Here is a 21,352-nt window from a genome sequence, read left to right as displayed (position 1 = left end):
CGAATCTCGCGCGATATCGCGCCGTCGTATTTTAAAATGAAATTGCAAAGGAACGCGTTACGACCGCGTTTCGTACATAAGGCGAAATTTTCAGCCCGCCCTTTTTTCCTCCTTGCGATAAACGAAATGACGTGCACGCGGTTCATCGATCGAGTCTCGAGAGGGAGAAAGAGTAGACGAAAGAAAAGGAAACAGAAAGAGAAAGAAAGTTCAGCCGAACAGAAACATCGAAATCGGTTGTTATTTCCGTAAATGGAGAATCGAGTGGACCCGACGCGCGGATTAAAAGCGCGGAGTGGCGCGCAATGACCTACCCCGACGGTCGCTCTGAATTTCTGCTTTCGAGTGGGATTTGCTCTCTCGGTGGAGTCGCGTGTTATACCGAATTATTTGAGCATTCCGCATATAAATTACATCGATAATGCAGACCGATTTTCGTGTTAGTTAGAAATCGAGAGAGACTGGATATGCGATTATACTGAATGCAATATCCGATTTTACAAAAGTCCTCTTATTCCCAATTTCGGCCGAGCACCGAGCGCCGAGCGTATATTCACATTTTAATAAAGCGATATTAATAATCTTTCCGCTGACGCGCCAATCTTCGCGCTTATTAAGCGCTGTTGTACACTCCGCGAATGCTGAGCAATCTATTTAACAATTTTATTTAGACGCGATTATATTTAATAAATCAATCAATCATTTCTTAGGACGTGTATTTCTTAATTATTACGCTGCAAGTGTTATTACGAACTAAACGACCCTATCACTTTACACCGCATTTTTTCCCTTTTTTTTTCCACTTTAAATTTTCCAACGGGACGCTTTCTAATTCTGGATTCTCGAAGCGTGGGACGTTCTAAGAGCGTTAGTAGTCGAAAGTCTAATAGTTGTTGGCACGCATAATACGTAAGCACACCCCGATCCATCTCCGCTTCTGAGCGCCGCCGATCGACCGCAGCGATCGGTCGTACAAGGTGATCAGTAACGCATTTTCCTCCCGAGTAACTTGCCACCGATATATTATACACCGCTCGCGAAACCCGGCACCATGGACGCGCAATAACTCACGCCGCCGCCTTCGCGCGAACGTGAAAGCGAAGGCGTGGCATGCCGGAAGTGAGACGGACGGTTTCACGGGCGCGAAGTAGCCGTAACCACCCTTCTTTAGATGGCCTTTACCCCGCGCGCCCTGCGATGCCCGAGCGGCCGCGAAAAATACGGGGATACTCCGGCGATTGAGGGAAAAGGAAAGAAGAGGGAGGTGATTTGCTTCGGGACATTCGGGACGAAATGCGAAGGTGAAGCGAAAATGTGAGGCTGAATTGATAGAAAGTGATAAAATAGGGAAGCGAAGCGGAATGAAACGGATGCTATTAGATAAATGCGATAAAGTAACAATCGAGGGATGATAGAGCGAACTAATTTCTCGTGGACTCTCGCTAAAAAGCGATCCATTTAACTGGTACTGTAAAAATAGGGAAATGAAGAGGACAATTAACCTTATTATTTGAAATTAAATTATAATATCGGAGCTTCTTGGCGGTGAGCGCGGAAAAAGTTAAGTGGGGGAGTGGCAGAGAGAAGCGTACCGACCAAATTCCGAGCTGCGAAACGAACGTACGAGCTGGCTCAGTAATTAAGAAGTAAGGTGGGCAGGTCGACCCGATAAAACTCGCGCGCATCGTGCAAACGTGCTCAAGCTGGCATTCCCCCGTTTACCGACCCCCCCCTCCTCCCCTTTCCTCGCCTACGCGGCGGGGTCTGAGCGAGTTCTAAGCGAGATACTATGAGGTCGTATCTTTCTCCGCCTCTTCCTCTCTCTCTTTCTCTCGAACTGTAATTCCGCCAGCTGCTATCTCGTTTCCTCTCATCTGCAGCTTCTGTTTTCTCCCCGTCCGTTTTTCGGTAGTTTCTTCGGATTCCCACCGTGCTCGCCTCACGTTGCAGCTCCCCGTCTTAATCCGCGATGATATCGCTGACGCTGATCCACGAACGTGTCTCGAATCGCCGGGGCCCGAAAGAGGATTATGCGTCTCGGAATATCTGCCGGCGGGCAGACGGGGGCGGATGATAAACTAGCTTGTCTTCAAGACGGGCGACACCATCGTGATTTCTGGATATAGATGCAACCGTGAATCTAGATTACTCGCAATTACGGCCGTACTCAGGCAGTTTGACGATAATCGTATTGAGCTCCGTGGTAAACAGCGAACATTTCATTATTATCGTGTACAATTCGCGAATAATTGTGTTTTACGCTAAACGGCAATCTTGTCAGAAATGGGAACGTCTTAATTTTGTGATCGAGTTTACGCCGCGCGGAAATGGAATTGAAATAAAAGCTTTCCGTGACATGTCGACACGAAGTTCGCGTTATAGTTAACACTTCTGCAAACGCGCCGAATGGACAGTAGACTGCTCAGCGTGTTTGGGGAAGTGTCGCACTTCCAATTACAACCGAGCGCGCAAGTTTGAAGTTCACCGTTTTCTATTTACTCACAACTTACGAAGTGCGGTAAGAACAAAAAAAAAGGGAAGCAGAACAATCAAGCGTAATGCAATATGTTCTCCGCGTGTATGTGCGCAAAAAGAGAGAAGGAAAAGAGAAAGGAGAGAGAGAGAGAGAGAGAGAGGGAGGGGGAGAGCCAACTGGACCTCAGTATTTTTCCGAGTTTTATTTATATTTATAGTATTCCGCAACATAGCAAAAGGGTACATTTGCATGGAAATTCTTCCCGATGTTTCCCTTGAAAGGAAGACGCATACAAATCCACTACTCCATTTCACGCCAGGAAAAAGATTAAAGTATTTATTCCAGGACATAAATTATGACTAAAAAAAGAAAGAAAAAAGAGAGAGAGAGACAAAAATTGTCGTGTCTGACCAAATTCCTGTATAACAAATACGAACGGACTTTTTTACCCCATTTTTTTCCCCCAAAGAACGTACATGCGTACGAGAGCTTTCAATAATCCTCCCTTTGACTCTACATATCGTTCATAAAGTTTCGCCTCGAGGTAGAACAGATGCCATTATCAGTACGACTGGCGCATGAAGACTTTCAACATTGCCATATTTTAACAAGGAAATCGATGGGTCGACTCGCGTATGAATAGACTTTCGCAAAATGTATGGCGATAACGAAGTATCCAACGTATTTTAAAAGTTTGTCTAAAAGAAAGAATCGTATTTTTAACGTAATATTTTAATGACTTATCACCTTCAGTCCAATGTTCTCTAATGAACCGGGAAACGTCAGCTCTAGAAATGAATAATATTACAAGAAAGTTTTTTTTTTCACCCACGCGAACGTTTTCACGGTTTATTCGGAGCGTTTAAATATAATATATTCATTATATACATATGTAAATGTACAATCGTGCAAACGAAGGGTACACATATAATTAAGGCCACATTTATTCTTCTTTTGGTGTGCACACGCGTATTATTTCCGCAGGTGTATTTCATATTAGATATCTCGAATGTGGCTGAGCGCGTGTTCGGGATAATAAATAAATACTCGCGTCACGCAATATGGGCTCTCCGTGTTCGTGACGCGCGATTTTCTCTTCTCTATGTCGACCTGAAAAAAGATCCGTGCAAGTGAGAGGATTCACAAATGGAAATTGGCTACATGACGCAGACAGAAAGGAATATTTACTACGCGAGGGTGGCAAGTCTCCTGTAGCGGTATTAGAAACATAAATAGAGACGGAGCCGCGGATTGAAATGCGAGAATTTGATTCTGCGCTGGTGTGAAAAATCGCGAAGAGAGGTTGGGGGAGGGGAATGCGTAGACGGCTTTGACCGGAAATAAAATTGCTCGATTTATGACGTAAACGTAACGGCGAGATAAAATTTTTAACAAATAAAAATTGACACTGGTTTGTCAGCGCAATTTGGGCGCCAAAAGGTAGAAAATTGTCGAAACGATGCGATAGTAAATACTGGAGGCTTATTTTTTACATTTAAAGCGTATGTTAAAAAAACTTTATTAAAATTCTTGTATTTCGAAAATAAATGTTTGATTATCGGGATCTGTGAAGTTGGCGTGACATTCTGTTAATATAAAAAAAATAATTAGAATTCTTTTAGAATTCTTTCCATAGATTTCGAGTTCTTTATAAATATAAAAGACTTTTTTAATTTTATTTTTTTTCATATAAGAATTGCAGAACTCTTATTTTTATTTTACTAAAACTGTAATTATTTTTTAAATATTATATAGAACGTCATGCTAGCTTCACAGATCTTGATTATCGTCGTAGCACGCATATTTCTAAGTTCTCTTTTCTATTTCTTTTGTTCGTGATACTGAAACCTGAAATCCTTTTAATTCTCTTACACTCACTTTTGGCTCGGTACACTACTAACCTACGACGAGGGAGTAAAAGGGAAATGGCACGGTATAAAGTGAAGAAAGAACGCATGGTGGCGGAACTGGGCAAGCCCGACGGTGAGGATACGTGCAAATGGAAATTGGTTGCAAAGGAATATTTACTGCAGGTAGCGTAGGTTGGATAAGGGGTCGTAACTTGCGCCGTAGAATGAGAAGGAACGTAAAGAGGAATGCACTGACTCCGGTGCACTGACTTCGTGCGCAACGAGAGTTACGCGAGGGTTGCATGGAGGGATGGTGCAGTTACGGAGGCTGTGTGCGCGTGAGAGAAAAAAAGAAAAGAAGAGAGAGAGAGAGAGAGAGAGGAAGAAAAGTGCTCGGCGCGCGCCAGCGTACGTGTTAAGGGGGATGAAGTACCTGAAAGGCACATCATACACCGGACACGTTGATCGATGGACCTGTGGGCTGCGAGACCCGTGATAGAAGCTAAAAGGACGAAGATAAATTAATACCACGGAATTTCGGAGAGTTGGAAACGGACTCTCTCTGCTCGCAGATCAGTACGTACTTCCGATTTCTCATCCCTGTGTTTATATTCACTTTCACACCGTCATCTGCAGTTTTAGTCGGACTCTTCATGAACTATCTTATCTATTTTCTTTCGATACATCGAATTTGCAGTAATTTTATAGGAAACGTGATCACATTATTTTTATAAAGAATTACCAGACAGAATTGTGAATTTTCTTAAATTATTAAATTATTTATTAGATATATTAGATTATTAGAAATTAATGTAACAAGTCCGCATCATATAAATATTAAGATATATTTAATCAAAATCAAAACTATTGATTATTATCTCATAATTTTCCACTTATAAACTAAGGAAAATAAAAGAGAATAATTTGACGTATTAACTGTGGTACATTAAAGTAAATATATATAATGAAAAATAGATTGCAACAAAAGTGTCAGTAAGTGAAATTACAATCGCTTGACTCCCACCACCATTCCGTCAAACGCAATAGTGGCGTCAGAGTTATTTTACTGGAATTAAGTTGCCGCCGCGGTAATTCGTGGAATATTTGGTATAATTAGAAGACGGCCACTCTCTGAAGAAGCATCTCTTGAAGATTCTAACGCAAACGACCATCTAGTCCGTCCATAATGTCCTGGCTCTTTTCCCCTGTCTATCCTCAAGTTCGTTTATTGAAGGAACTTTTGCTTCCATTAGTCCATAATTAACTGAGTCAAGTAGCCGAAGTCGACAAAGTCTATGGCGGTCTTCTCGTACTTCTCAGGAATCGACAAATCGTGCCTTCCATCCGGTGGCTGTGCGGACGTCGAGGGGAAGAAGAAAAAGAAAAGAAAAAAAAGAGACGAATCAAAAGCCGGTGCTTGGGATTGGTGGCGCGGGGCAGAATCCGGAGGAAAGTCGAATTCGTTAATCCCGCTGCCCGGTCGTCCTTTGTGGTGGACTTCGGAATTAAATTTCCGGTCTTACGGAATCCAAGGAATCCTTCGTCGATAGTCGGTTCGTCCGGTAATTCGATCAGCAATCATCCTGAGGTCTTCGGCGTCGTCTCTCTTTTACTTGTACAATGTCGCTATCGTGTACACCCTGACAGATAAATAAATAAATGAAAGTGATATGCGGGAGCAACGTACTCGATATAGCTGCAGAAAATATAGATCATAAAGAACTAAATATATATATATATATATATATATATAATATATACTATATTTATATTATACATATATAATATATTCAGTACATAAAAAATATATATCTATAAACAGGATGATAGACGTAATTACATATTATCGATGTTAACAGACTGACCACGATTGCGTCGGCTTTCATTTGCACCGCAGGTGGTATGGGAAGGACGCCGGATAATCATTAATTAATGGGCAACCAGTTTAATAAAATGCATCATAAATGTATTTCGGCACTAATCGCGCAGTAATTGAATTCGTTGATCGAAACAATTTCTCTCGTTCGTACGGCATCTGATACCGTGGTCATCAGGGTAAATCGACGAAAATATTGTTTATTTAACACGAGGCATGTGTAATTTGTGTGTCTATTTGCGCGATAATATTAGAAATGCCTCAATGCAATTTCATGCAGGGTACATTTGGCGAGGCTGCGCCTCAGGTTTCTGCGCTGCGAACTGCAGCTTTGCCCAGTCGTACGTGAGACGAGCAGCTAGACGCACGCCCGCCGATTCCAATCCTCCGCTCGTGCATGAACATCGAGACAAGTGTGTGGCTGCTGAAACGAGCCGTCCATTTGCATTTCAATGCTCTCGTCGGTCCGAGCAATGCTCCGTTTTCCTTTCTCGGCGGCCGTAAGCGTCTGGCTGAATCGCTCATTTAAGACAGTTCCTCCGACTTCATCCTCGTAATATTTCCTTAAAACTTGGTATGCACATGCAGAAAGTTTAGTCAGTTAATCCCTCGGAATGTCAACGTGATTACCAACTCCCCGGAATGTCAAGTGAGTCACGGAGTTCCGGCGACAGGTCTAGATAAAAGCGATATCGATATAATCGTTCCGAAAAGACTCGCGCGGATATATCATCGTCGAAAATTAGGGGCGTACAACTTTGAATCATACCCCATTAACGTATATTCGAGTTGCTCTTCGCGAAATTAGATTTGCCGCAGTTCAAACTGTTCAAGCGGACATAGTATTCCAATATAATTCTGAGCGACGAAATATGCGAAATTACCATCATTATCCAACGACAGATGCTGACGGTGCGGCACACATGCAAAACTTCCAGCGAGCTAATCGATTTCAATCCGAACTTCGGTCTGCAAATTCCGACCACCTGTTTATGGGAGCGGTGATTACCGAATGAAATTACGTGCACCTGTACGCGCGCAGTTGAAGTGCATGCATACATTAATGCATACCTATCCTACCCTTACAACCGTCCGAAACTTCCTCGCGGACCTCCGGGCACACTCGGTGCCAGCCCTCGGTATCGAGAGAGGGACATCGATTTTCTGCCGAGCGATTCGATGTTCATACCTGGCCCGCCGCATGAAGATCATTGGTGTAAACACGAGGCGGCCATGCGCGCGCGCGTGCGGAGGTTTCGGGTAGACCGAGAGCCGGGAGCGTCGTGCTCTCCCTCCCTCCCTCTCTCTCTCTCTCTCTCTCTCTCTCTCTCTCTCTCTCTCTCTCTCTCTCTCGTCGCCTCCATCCCTCCAGAATACATAGTCGCGCGCGGATCCCTTTGCATGGCGGATGAGTTTAGATTGATATTGGCTGGCGAATGGATTTATCTAAAATTAGAGTCCCCGTGCTGTCACACAAGCTTACAGTACGTCTCGACTCGCGCGTACTGACGCAACCCGACACATCGCTACAACGTCGCGCACACCCTCTCGCCGCGCTAAAGTTAGAACCGGCTGCCTTTGTCGATACCGCGATATCCGATGACGGCAATGCATTCTAACTTCGGCGTATTCCAGGAAGTGATTTAAATCCATGCTGCATACCATTGCACCTTGTCTGCACCTGAATCTAGGCCTGAATATGATTCAACGAGACGCCTCGCTGTTTAATTTTGTAGATGATTAAATCGTCTATCGCTTTTCTTACTCCAATCAAATTATAGGAGGAAACGTCTCGCCAGAAAATTGGAATTGCGGGATTCGACAAGTAGGGAGAACAGCATCACGGCCAATAAAGAGGGACAGGCTTGGCCAGAAGTTCTCTCGAATCGAGTCTTGTAGCTTCTCGGAGACATTTCTCACGGGAGTGGACGATTAGATTTGGATCTGCAGTTTCCTAGATTTCTCGTCGGTTCTGAAAACGGGATCGGGAAAAGGCGCCCCCGAGGCAAATCACTTCCAGCCTTCGATCTTCCGCCTAGAAGCTTAGGCCAATTTTGATGTGTCACTTCGGAGAAACGTAGGCCGAGACACGGGTGGTTTTTCTTTCTCGCCCTTTTCGCGACACTACATGGAAAAGGGAGAGAGAAGCGCAGGGGAGATGAAAGAGCTCGTGGAGTTAGAGGATCGTGTTGACAATGGGAGGGATGGAAATGAAATGAAAATCCCTCGCTAGATGTTGCTACGGATCACTTCGAGGGTGGATTAATGATGAGGGGACGAAACTTGGATGAAAATTTGTTTATTTCTAACAAGCTTAGGCCGTAGTTTGACTTGGGCTTTGTGAAAGTGGCCACGGAAAAAGAGAGAAATCAACGGATATCACGGCGATTCTTGCTCAAATTACCACGAACGTTTGCCTTGCAACAATTCTGCAAGCGGCAATCTTTATAAAGTTTAATAGCTTACGGCGTCGCAGCTCGCGTTCGATTAACCAGGTACCCCATGAATTTCAAAAGAAAGCGTCGCGTCTCGTTGCAGTTTCAGTGTACTCTCGGTGCAAATGAGAGTTGGATGGAGTTTGTGGAATTTTAAAGTCACGTCTCCGCGGGTTTCGTCGCCTCAGCTCGCGAACGCATTTATAAAATACAGACGTGACATTTATGATAAACTATTCGTGTCATTCCAAACATTTGCAATCACATTAGCGCTTCGATGAAACTATTTTTAACAATGTCGCGCTACACAAAGTTTATTTCTTCTCTCTATCTCTCTTTTTAGTTTTAAGTTTATGTCATAATATAACTTCGTTTAAGTACTTCTTGACATTCGTTGTTACCGTAAGATTTAATAATTTATTATTCACCGATCGTGAATTACTTATCAAATAATTTCCGCGAAATTCGCCGTTCTGCCGCTATATTTTATGCAGAATGATTTAAAACTTTATGATCGTAACTTTAAACTATAGATTTACGTTTAATTTAAATTCGCCATTTTCTTGGTAAAATTTTAGTGGTATTTATTAATTATTTGCACTTTTCTTAATTTCTATTATTAGTTGAAAATTAACTTTAATAATTAAATTATAGTTCTAAATAACCGCAGAATATCATCGTCATTCAGTTTGGAAAAGACATTTAACAGCAAGAAGTTGCAGAAAATGTTTATACTTTCAGTAGTACAGAGGAATGTTGTGAGCATACTCGAATATTTTTTGCAAAAGGCGACGCGCAGATTTCACAGAAGGCACTTTGCTATTAACAAACTTTCGCGCGAATTTTACAGGCCCGTAAAATATATTGGTTTTCTTTATGTTCGCCCGGCAGGTTCGTTAAGTGTAGGCTATTTAATAATTTACGGTTAGCATTTCTCTGCCGGAAACGCTTCCCGGACGACAAAACCGCCGCGTGCTTGGGCCGCGAACGTTCATTTATTTCCAGCGACCGAATATTCTGCGATTCCGAGCGAATAATCTACGGCGGCGCGATTTACGGGCCTTCGTGACCGAGTTCTCCTCCCTAAACAGATCGATATACTCGCGAATGGCGGCGACGTGAATTACTTTATTATTGGCTCTCTCTCTCTCTCTCTCTCTCTTCCCGCGGAACTACACTTTTGCCGAAAAAAAGCATTAATGCACGCAACGTTACGACATTTTGAAATATGATAAAATACATATATTTTTACTGTATTAAAAGGAAGGGGGAAAAAATACGAGACTACAGTGAATGAGAGTAGAAAAATTCCGCCTTTTAAGTCCTCCATTTTCCGCTCTTATTGCGGGTCTATCCCTTCTCGACATGGTTTTTGTCTGAATATCCAGAGCTTTGCTCTGCCGCAGTCTTACGTTCCCCGCTTTTTTCCCTTCTAACGACTGAATGGTCTGGCCGTGACAAGTATATCGACCGTTCTCTCGCCCCATCACCGTCTTCCTTTTATCTACGCACTCCACCCCCGTCGAAAGTAATGCCACTAATGCGCGTGGTAACACTGGAATGCCGTCGAAACTGGTGCACCAATTCTCTCCGTAGCTGCTACTTCGGCAGTGTAGCGAGCAGACAGACGTGTATCCCGTGTTTGCCTTCCGGCCATAAAAAGTTAATATTGAAACTTCGAAAACTTGCAGTGTTGAACTAAATTCAGGAATGTAAAAATTTCACTTTTCTCTATGTAAACTTATCTACAAACAAGCCCCAAGTATACGTGCACACTCGCCGTGGATTTGTGTACACGTAAACTGTAAGATGTAAAAGCTGTATAAATTTCAAGAACAAAAGTTCAATTAAAAAATTAAGCGACTCGTTTGTATTTTGTTGGCACTCTTCAAGGTGTCGTATATATTATTGTGCAATTGTATTGTACTTTCAGCATTTGGTCCAAATAAGTTCATGTCTAAATTAGGATAACGATGCTTCATACAATCGATCGTCTAAAGTTGATTACATCACCGATTGCTGATTATCCATTCAGCTTCCACTCGTAATCTCCCCTCAATCGCTCGAAACGGGGAGCGCGATCTTTCTCGATTAAGTCTTATCGGTGTAACCAGATTGCCAAATCGAAGAGAATCCAAGGACTTGCGCCGAGGGGGTGACTTTTTTTTCCCTTTCGTCCTATCGTAGTTCCTTACCTCTTCTCTCTAGCCTAAAATCTCCTCTTCGACGTCGACGTCCATCCCTGCCTTTGTGCTCGGTTACTTCCGCCAGTCTCGTATCCTACTCTTGTTCTTCCTCTGGTCACGCGATCGCTCTTACGGGGATTTTCCAGACTGTAAATTGCAAAAGTTCTAACGCGACTTTCACGGTATCACGTCTCTAAGCCCAGCCGTTGTTTCTTCTTGTTTCAGATCCTGAGGCGGCTCCTGGGATCCTAACGCGCTCTGAGGGTAAGTTTCAGTTAATAATGTAGAGGTTCATCAAGATTGACCTCTAAAGATGATAATCGCTTTAACGTAGATTGAATTTGGAAATTGTTTGCGGTTCTCTTAATAGGGATCTGCAATTTTAAGTAAACGTACGGACTTTGGTGAGAAACGCGGAATGACTGTTAAATCACATCCGTGTTATTCCAGGCATAACTTTTGTTCATTTCACGATATGTATACATAGTAAATTTTTGGCTGATTCAATTACCTTGTGTAAAACACAATTAAAAAACTAACTTTTTCTCGCGGAATATAGCAATACGATGATTTTCGGATTCTGAAGGTCTTCGAAAATTCCCCATATTCCCACAACAATCTATTAATTTCTACTTCAGTTCAGGGATTTCAGCGTAACAATCGCCGCAACATCAAGTCCAGTTCAATTAATTTCAAAGTCCGAGAAATTCACGAAGGGCGCGAGAGAGGTCGCGATTGTTTTCCGCTGTCTGACGAACGCGTTTCTCATTCCGTATACTCCGCGAACACTTGATCGTATCTCGAAATTTATCGAGGTAACAACAAGCAGCGCGACGCCACGAAGCGTCTCTCCTTCTCTCGAGGCCCTCGAAAAGTTCGCTCGTTCTTGTAAAGTGCTCGAAACAATTCCGACGCGAGCCGGCATTCGACGGCATCGCTTTTGTATCGAGAGCGCCGGAACAGCGAAAGTTTTTGCATTCCATTATCACGCGGCGCGATTTATCCTGCACTCGGAATATGCAACAACATTTACGTTCGTTTCTTCGCTGCGATTGTAAAAACGTTTCCGGTTAAGCGTGAAGAATAAAACGAAATCCCTCTGGTAGAAATGTTTTCCAAAGAAATCGACTAATAACAGTAACTAAATTTATATCGATTAAAATAATAATTTTTACGACAATTTGTTTTCCGTAAGTATATGTACATTTTAAACATACATCTGTTTGAAGTATTTATTCAAAGTTGAAATTACACTTTCCTTGAGAAATACGCCTACGTACACTGTGAGTCGCAATTTTATATTTTTATACAAATTATCTTTTGATCGAGAACCGATGCGAAATTATTGCTTGAGGCGTCAGTCCTCTCCGAAAAGCGTCTATTAATATTTTTTGTGAAACCGAACCGTGAAATTCGTGGCCTAATAGTTCCTTTGATCGCACGGCGAATTACGTAGATGTGTTATTAATGTCTAGTTTCCATTGCATATGCATACGCATATTAATTCTAATATGCGCGCTTTGCTGTCGCGGATACCATACTGGAGGGGAATGAGCGTATGTAATTAAATTTGGTGTCAAAAAGATGTATATTAAATTAAAAATAAATTTCGCTCCGCTGAAATAGCGACAGCAAATCCGGCGTAAACGAAGAGTAAACACGAAATTAAAGTGCGCACGGCCATGCAAAAAATTTTATCGTGTACCATTTGCGATGCGTCGCAACCGTAGCTGCCTAAACAGGAAACCTTCGGGGAAGGATTCGCAAAATTACGTCCGTCGGCGCCGACGAGGCTCCTTTCCCAGTGAGGCTGAATAAATTAAGAAAGGCACTATACTTGGCTTTCGACGGGTGAAGTCTCGTGCGTGCTTAATTAAATTTAGCGCCGCACTTGGCGCAGACTCGCCTTCGGCTACCATTTTCTCCCCCCGATGTTCCGACGACGGCGGCAGAGAAAATAGTATACACTCGGCGAAGATATTATGCAAATGTTTGTTTACCTCTCTTTCTTCCTATCCGTCTTTCTCGCGCGTTGTACGTGCAGTCCAGATGCTGAAATGATGAAAATCTAAAAATTATATCTCGCTATTTTCCGACGTGCGCGAATCGCTCGAAGTCATAAAGCAAGGTCTCCACATTTCGTCCGTTCTCGATGTCCAATTTTCTTGCCATCTCGGCCATCACGATATCGGTATCGAAAAACGAGTGCGGGAAGACATTCGATGGCAACCCTACATTGCATTCTGAGCGCGCGTTGTTCTTCAAAGTTACGTTCGACGAGAATAACATAGCGGTACGCTCGATCGAAATGATCTTTTTTTATCGGGATATACACGTCGACGAAGGGAGGAGAATAATATGTTTTTATGGTCCATGAGTTTATCCAATGTCGGGGACTCAAATGTGATTTAATTCCGTCCTTTAATCACGGTCGATGACAGGAGGTTCTCATAAAACTGAGCGTGTCATCCCGAGACAAAACGTACTTTCTCTCCCTTCTGGCGTAACCCGTTGGCTTTAAAAGACAAACCCTAAGTTTTCTATCCGTGGCGGTCTATGTAAACTGAACTCTGTAACGAGTTTTCTCTACGCCCAAATTGGCGTAAATCGAAATGAAGTTATCAACGATAGCAAAGTCATTTTAAAGTTAACCGTAACTGTGAAGTAGTGCTACTATAAATAGCTAGAGCTAGAGATATAATCAATTTTATATATATATATATATAATTTGCGTGCAAATTTTTTAATCTATATCCAAATTAAACTAATACTTTGAGCGCACATTTTGTACTTTGTTTAGTGCATTTTTTGGTATATAAATCTATTGGCCGATTATTATTTAATTTTGTACGCAATTCGAGTAAACACTTGGAAAGATAACTTTTATCTCGTTCCCCGACAAGAGAGAAAGAGAGAGAGAGAGAGAGAGAGAGAGAGAGAGAGAGAGAGAGAGAGAGAGAGAGAGAGAGAGAGAGAGAGAGCTATATTTCCGTTTTGTAAATCTGCAAGATTTCATGTTTCATCCGCACGCAGCGCTCCACGTGCGGCTTTCGTGACGTCCTTGCAATTTCCATCATCATCTCTACGTAGAACGAGAGCTCTCGTGTTAGGGAAAATATTAACAAAAAAAAAAAAAAAAAACTGGAGAAAAAAACAATCCTGTAGAATTACCTGTACATAGAGCGAGCTGGAAAAATCGTGGGAGAAAAACTGTGAAAACAGAAACGGGTTAAAGGCGGGGCGACGACGGATGGTCGCCCCGGGGTGTTCGCGGTAAATCCTTACGCTCCTGGATGCCGCCCTTCCGCCCGATCAATATTGCGTTGGTGGGGCCGAGGCAGGGTGGTCGGCTACGAGGGGCAGTAGGGGATTGTGAAGCCGCGGAGGGTTAAAACTGGGCGAGGGGTAACGAGGGGCGCGTCGTCGCGGTAGAACCGGTGGTAGTATCAGCGGGTGCAGGGGGCAGATGCGAGGGGCATGTGAGTAGCAGGGGATATCTGACGGCACGAGGGTAGGAGGGCGCGGCGACAGTGGGGGTTGTTTAGGTGGGGACGGTGGTGGAGAAGCTAACGCTGTCATGGCGCCGCGCAGCATCGCCAGGCAAGCGGTACCTCGGTGTACTCCCTCGCGGCGCGTTACGTGTTCCTCAGGGTTCGTCCGCGATCGGCGGCGACGAGCGACCTGGTGAAATTTCGCGTTGTCGCGCTCTCGCGCGGCGAGCCGCTCGTCGCGTCGCGTCCGAATCGCGAGTGCCTGAGCGTCTTCGCAAGCGCGGTGCTCCACTCCTCTCGCTCGCTCTTCGCAACCCCCGTGGTACCCCCATGATACTGACGGTCGCTGACCACCGCTGCGAAGACGCGGTTTCCGAGAAAACGTGAAAAGCGGCTGGTGACTTGCAATATAGGGAACGGCGAACCGCCGTTGCGTCACGACGGCAACGTATTTTTCATTTGTCACGTATGGATATCACTGTACGTGGTCGCACAAGTGCAAGCAGTTCCGAACAGTAGTGACGCGAGTGACGGCAACGATCCATCGGTGATCATCGCGGGGGATCCATCGTGACCTACGCTTAGCTGTGTCTCGCCCGTGTCGCCATCGATCGCGAAGGTCGAGGCTGAAGGTCGCGGATTCGTCATCTTCGGGGTTATCTACGTGCGTTCGTTGAAATTCAGTGATCCGACTTTGTCCCGGCGACGTCGGTGTGCGCGCGCTTTCCCACGGAACCACGAGCGCGCCCGGGTATCGAGAACCCGGCTGTTGGTTCCCAGTGTTGCTGGTGTATACGTTGAGGTGAATCGATGACGGACGAGAAGAGATCGTGATAATCGAGACCTCGATACGCGATGCCGCGGTACGACCGAACACGTGACTGAGGCGAAGCAGCCGGCGCTGGATCTGGTGAGGGGTCCTCGCGAGTTCCGATCGGGGAAACCGACACATCGGCGAAGATAGGCGGGGGTGACCGCCGCGGGAGGATCGAGCTGGCAGCGGCTGGGTTTCGTCGCGACGTGCTACTAGGAATAACAATGTCCTAGCGAAGGCAGGACCGCGTCTTTAGGCCGATCCCCCTCATCCTGATCCACTTCTCTTCCAGAAACCTTCACACATACACACACATAGCCCGCCGGTCCTGATCACCAATGTACACCCAACCTACCATCGTCGCGTCCTACACCCGCGCTCGTGCTGCTACAGATTCGACTGCACACATGTAATTGCCCCCGCGTGCGCGCGCGCACACGTACACACGCATACACACACGCACACAACATAGAGACATATAGAGTTAAACACTCGTGTACAGAGGAGCGTAAGAGAAAAAGAGACTTACACACTTACAGACGCGCCGTTTCGACGCCTTCAGCCCGTGGTTTTTCTGTTCCTTTATCGTCGATCTAACGTATCGTCGCGATTCACACGCACAGGACGCACACGAACGTGGGGAAACGAACGCGCGAGCGGACACCGAAAGGGCACGTATCTCAGAGACGGGCGTGCGAGCCTCCCGAATCCAGCCAAGTCCAAAGTCCTTAATCCCGTGGGGTGATCCTGGCCTCGCCCGTACGCGAAGGAACCACACCCCGGCGAGCGAGAGAGCGAGACACCGTGAGGAGACCGGGAGGAGGAATTCAGGGTCCGGATTTAACAGGCTCCCGGTAAGCTCCCGGCATCAGCAGTCGATTCTTTTTCTTTTTTCTTTCCGCGCCTTTCTCTCGTCTCCCTCCCTCCCTCCCTCCCTCCCCCTTTTCCATAGCGATGTAACGCCAAGAGTAACCTTGTTCCCCGGCACGACGAAGGGAAGGAAGGATGGCCGAGAGGGAAAGAGGGATGAAAGAGCACCGACTTTCTCGACCTCGGCTTACCTTTCCATCCCCTCTTTTCCTTCGCCGCGACTACTATCCGGTCCCGATAGTGCACATGGCCTCGTTCCATGCTGGATGCTGGATGCAGGTTGCAACCAGCGGTTGGGTCGCGCAGGTTAGGTCCATCTGCGACACGAAGGACGGGCGAGAAGGGCTGGCGAGGGTGAGGATAGGTCGTGATACATGCGCTCGGCCGATGAGGCCCGTGCGAACCAGCGGCTTGCGGGTAATTAGTACTAATTACGCGCGCGTAGAAGTCACCTGACTGCACACATGGCGATCCTCACGAATGATCTCTGCGAGGCTCCGAGATTCGTGTTCCCTTTGATCAGCGGGAATGCTCGAGCAGTAACCGATAAGATAATTATCCACACTCGATCGAAACTATGAGAGAAGCTGAGGATGGGGAACACAAGATGTGGAATACAAGATCTAAATGAAATGTGATTATCGTTTAATGTACTTTTAATTGATGGACGTATATTTCTATACATTTTTCTCCTACTTTTGCGCAAAAAGAAGAAACAATACAACATTGCAATTATTAAACGATATTCATTATGTCAATAATACTGAAATCGATATATTCTGCAGACACGAACTGACGGCTTCATATATCAGGAGATTGCGATGTGTGGTCTCGAATTTAGCAGCAATATGAATTCCAAACGTTGTGCCTGATACGCACGCACGCAGCTCCTGCAGCTGGCAGTTGATGGGGGCGATTTTGAATTGATTTGCGTTCGGTGTTGTTGCGATCCAATCATAATTTCTGACAATGTTGCGATCGGTTCACGATAAAAATGATTCCCGTCGAACGAATTTTTTGTCCAATTGCCAGAATGTCTTGTATATATAGATTACAATACGCAATTCTAAAAAAAAATGGAGTTTTATGAAGTAGAAAGTACACGATAACGTTGGAGCAGAAATATAAATCGTGCTCGCGTTACTGTCGCTTATAAATAAATATTTTACTCAATTGTCGACATTTTGCAAAAACAATGCACTAAACATATAGAAATATCGAGGGAAAACGTAAAATAAAATTAATAAAAAATAATTTTTTATAATGAATTTAAAAGATAACGAAATAAGTGATACATTGACATATAATATTACTTGATACATTTTGCGATATGAATAGTACTAAAATAACACATGTACATTTCGGAAAGTACATTTTACGTGACTGCTCTTATAAAATATAAAATATAATGCAAACAGACGAGTTTTAAAAACGCTCTTTATTGAAATAAATTACGAGCAGAGTAACAAATATTGACAGGATAGTTACGGCCCGGATGGAAGCGAACAAATTATTCTCCAGTTATCGGCTTTATAATCATTTTTGTGCTTGGCCAGTAGATTTCTGTTCTTTAAAATAAAAAAAGAAAGCATTAATTAAAACTTCTTAGTGCGCTATTGTTGTCATAGGTGGTTGGAACGAGTTTGCCCAAGATCCTGGTCGTTGTTGATAGACTTCTCGAGAGCCTTCGTCCACTGTTGAGTTTCTCGCAGATTAAGAGTTACGCGCCGCGAACTATATCGATCGTGATCGATGTAATGGCGCCGTAGACTGTCCCGACGACGATTTTTATTGCCTCTTTGATGTTAGCAACCCAGGAAATGTAGGAAGCCGAACATGTTTACGGTTCGGTACTCCACAGAGTCAATTACGCTATGCTCGTCAGTCCTGAATATTATTTACAAACTTCATGAGCACCGACTTTCTATAATTTATATATATCGCGTGCCGATTGGCTCCGTTAAAGTCAACCTCGAGGGCTGCATCGAAGTGCATAAAGTTAATTGATTTGACCCTCTTGCAGTAGTAAAGAAGCTATTTTCGTTTTTGTAGAATAGAGAAAATTTAATAAAGTTTGATGAAACAATAAAATAGTTTGACATGAGTTTAGTTGAAATTCTTTTATTATTAAAAGGTATAAAAGAGTACTATAGTCGCGATGAACGTAGTACGTCGACAATTCGAGTCTCTTTACGACGCGAGACGGGGTAACCGCGCGCGTACTCGCCGGTGCTGGTCAAGTTAATTTTCTGCCGATGTAAGCAGGTAAAAGCCGCGCCGCGATGCCGGACGGGGGAATCCCCCGGCTCGTTCTCGCCAGAAATGAGTCGGTGTTGCGGAGAAACGACCAGTTAGACGAACATTAGTCTTCGCTCGACAGCAGCTCGGTCGGCCAGCAAAACCTAAGTAGAATTGGGTTAAGGGGCTGGCGGAACGAAGGAGAGCTTAACTCGCCCGTGCACGAGGGGGGGGGGGGAGGGGCGCGGGTTGGAAGTTCGGCAATTTCTTGTAATTGAATCTACCGCGATCCTTCGCCCGGTTATTGTTTCTGCCTCATTCCACCTTTCGTTGGCTCGTCTAGCAGCCGGCCGATCGTGCGCAATAATTTTTACAGGACACGACAATCAAAAGTATAGGGAATCGCGAGAGAGGGAGAAAGAGAGAGACTCTTTCGCGGGGGTGCTTTTGAGAGCGGCCGGAGAAATCACGATGACCACGCGCGGGTCCTTTGTCCCTCGGTGGAGTTTATCCGATTAACGACAGGACTTTCGGAAAGCTTTGTAAAATGTATAGAGTGCATGGAAGCGTTTGAAAATCGCTTATTCAATAAAATTCTGCGAAACAAAATGCGAGTGGTACATACGTGTGCGTGCGCACACGCAGGCGGTGTTCTTATCGGGATTGCAGCGCTTCGGGCATTAATATTCATCCGCTCGAACAAGAATGCAACTATTTTTCGCGCGTACGAGGACTTCTCTTTTTTTTTTTTTTATTCTCCCGCCAATTGTATCGTAACTAAACGTTTACAGAGTCGCGTGGGAGGATGGACGGGTGGCGGAGAGAGAAAAATGTATTGTTGCTCGCAGCGGCCGCGAATAGCCCTCCGTTTTATCGCAATTCTCTCCCCTTCCCCCTCCCCTCTCCGTTTCTCTCCGCCGAATTCTCGTTTAATCTCACTTGACCCGCTAGAACTGTCGAAATTCTCGACGCTAACGGACACTAACACCGCTGTTGCCCCACCACGCGGTGCTCTGCAATCAGTTTTGGATCGTTTCACACGAGTTTATACTCGCGACGATACGGCGGAGCGATATTGGGTTCTCTCGTTTCGTTCCGGGATTGACGTTTTGAGAAGTTGCAAAATTTATCCATCTTTCACGTACAATCCGCAAAATAGCTGTTTATTTATTATTAACGAACGCGAAGATAACCGATGTGCTCGATAAAGTCGAACAGGACTCGCAGAGATCTCGGCATATTCAACTATAGCGTCCTTTGACTTTGATCTTAAAGGTGCCATCATCGATTCGTATTCGGAGCACGTCGTAATGGCGGCATGATTGTCGCGTTTCGCCTCGCTTTCGAGGCCTTCGAGGCGTTTAGCTATACGCGATACCGTCCAATATTGACGGGAAGCGCCTAGAAAGGGCGCTCGCACATGCCACGGCCGATACCTTTCGAACACGAAGCATCGCGTGCCGGAACACGTTCGCGTCTCGTTCAAACGCGCCGAGCAATTAAGCTGCTTTATTGTCGAACGAATGGAAAAAAGCGCACAAAAAAAAAAAGAGCGCGAGGAGAGCGCGGCGCGGATTAAAGCGCTTTTTCACGTGCCGCTGGCCGACAAGCGGGATCTCTGTATTAACGGGAGGAAGCCCGGCAACGTGTCGCGCTTCCGCCATTAACGACTATCGCCGTCGTTTTGGATATCGAGCGCGATATTTAATCGTGCCTCCGATGTTATTTTTATCGGCCCCGAGCTTTTGTTCTTCTTCCGCTCCACCCACCATCCCTCTTTCTCTCTAGTCGAAACGAAACGCGAGTTTAGCGCCGCGGGTCAGTTGTTCGGAGGGAAAGGTTGCATCATCGCCTGTACGGTGTGATACGCGCAATGAAATATTATATCGTGCTGACACGATGGTACACTCGGCGCATCGCCGCGGACGAGCAAATTTTTTCCCCCTTTTTTTTCACGAGAATGCCTTGCTAGTTCAGAGCGGATAAGCTCTCAGAGGGAGGTTGATCGACACCGGCTGCCGAAATTGCGGTAGCGTCCGTCCGTCCGTCCGTCCGTTCGTTCGTTCGTTCGTTCGTTCGTTCGACTGGACCCAGCTCGTTAAACTGCGAAACTGGCAAAATTTTTGCAACGCGGCTTGCGCGAAACGAACGTGGAATAACGAATGCAGTTTGCCTTCACCTGTACAGTTGCATCGGCTGAGTTATCGCGTGCTGTTTAAATGTTAAAAATGATGCGTCAGAGTACAAACGACGATATTTCTGGGTTTGATATCTCAGAGTACAAACGACGATATCTTTTGACGATAGGAATTCGCAGCGACCGGCAAAGGGCAACAAAATTTATTATATTTCTATATTATTTTTATACGGTCGTTAACGTCATTGTAAATTATTCTCCATGGTGATTCCATAAGACGCCCTATTATTAGACGCAAAACGCTGTGTACATCGTCGACATTAAGATCGCGCGAGCCACGTAGGGGCTGAATGATATCGCGTATCAGCTACGAATTAATTCCGGTGGCCGTAAAATAGAAATTTACGACGGCGCGCGAGCCGAGGTGCCATTTTTCAGTGTCAGTCTCGCGGCAGGTACGTTTAATTTAATCGGCCGTGTGCGAACTCTGTTCGCGCCACGGACCGAAATGTCAGAGTCCACCGCACACGCTCGAAGGCATAATCTGTCCTTCGAGTGCCGGCGCGAGCAAGTAGCCGATCGAAGGCACTCGCGCGAGAGATCGCCGCACGCCGATTGCGCCGACACGCGATAGCTTTTCGCGGTGATTTCCGTAGGTCGAGGGTTGAAGGTCTTCCGCCGCCCTGGCGTGGTCCGCAACGTTGCAACTTTGACCTCCATATCTCCAAGCGGACGAATCCGCCGCCGCCGCCGCCGCTTACGAACGAATCTCGTGCACGCACACGTTTATTATACATGTGCAAGGGGCATGGTACAGCTGTACGAGGTGTTCTGGAATACGTCAGATATCCTTCCGGTCACGCCGATTGTATGCATTGATTGTCAGGCTTATCAAAGACTGAAGGAAAAGGCAGCTTCTGGGAATATGCACTTTATATAACCATCGAGTGTCTATAAAAGAGTTCCACAGGGAGTTCTA

The 21,352-nt window shown here is 45.2% G+C and overlaps 1 protein-coding gene across 11 annotated transcripts in view; it reads left to right on the top strand.

Annotated features, from left to right (window-relative positions):
• The window catches only part of LOC105836219 (protein turtle), a 256,293-nt gene that overhangs the window by 151,218 nt on the left and 83,723 nt on the right, over nucleotides 1–21,352 (top strand). For 9 of the 11 annotated variants that reach the window (XM_036290535.1, XM_036290542.1, XM_036290539.1 and 6 more), the window contains one exon: nucleotides 11,049–11,087. The exons of 1 other annotated variant lie outside the window; for it this stretch is intronic. The gene's annotated coding sequence lies outside the window, so the exon portion shown is untranslated. Of the gene's footprint in view, nucleotides 1–11,048; nucleotides 11,088–14,355; nucleotides 15,983–21,352 lie in introns of those variants that run through there. One more of the 11 variants, XM_036290537.1, reaches the window with a different exon arrangement.

The sequence above is a fragment of the Monomorium pharaonis genome, chromosome 8 (genome assembly GCF_013373865.1).
Source record: "Monomorium pharaonis isolate MP-MQ-018 chromosome 8, ASM1337386v2, whole genome shotgun sequence".
Lineage (NCBI taxonomy): Eukaryota > Metazoa > Arthropoda > Insecta > Hymenoptera > Formicidae > Monomorium > Monomorium pharaonis.
The sequence above is the reverse complement of the archived record's forward strand: the minus strand, read 5'-3'. Positions and strand labels throughout refer to the sequence as shown.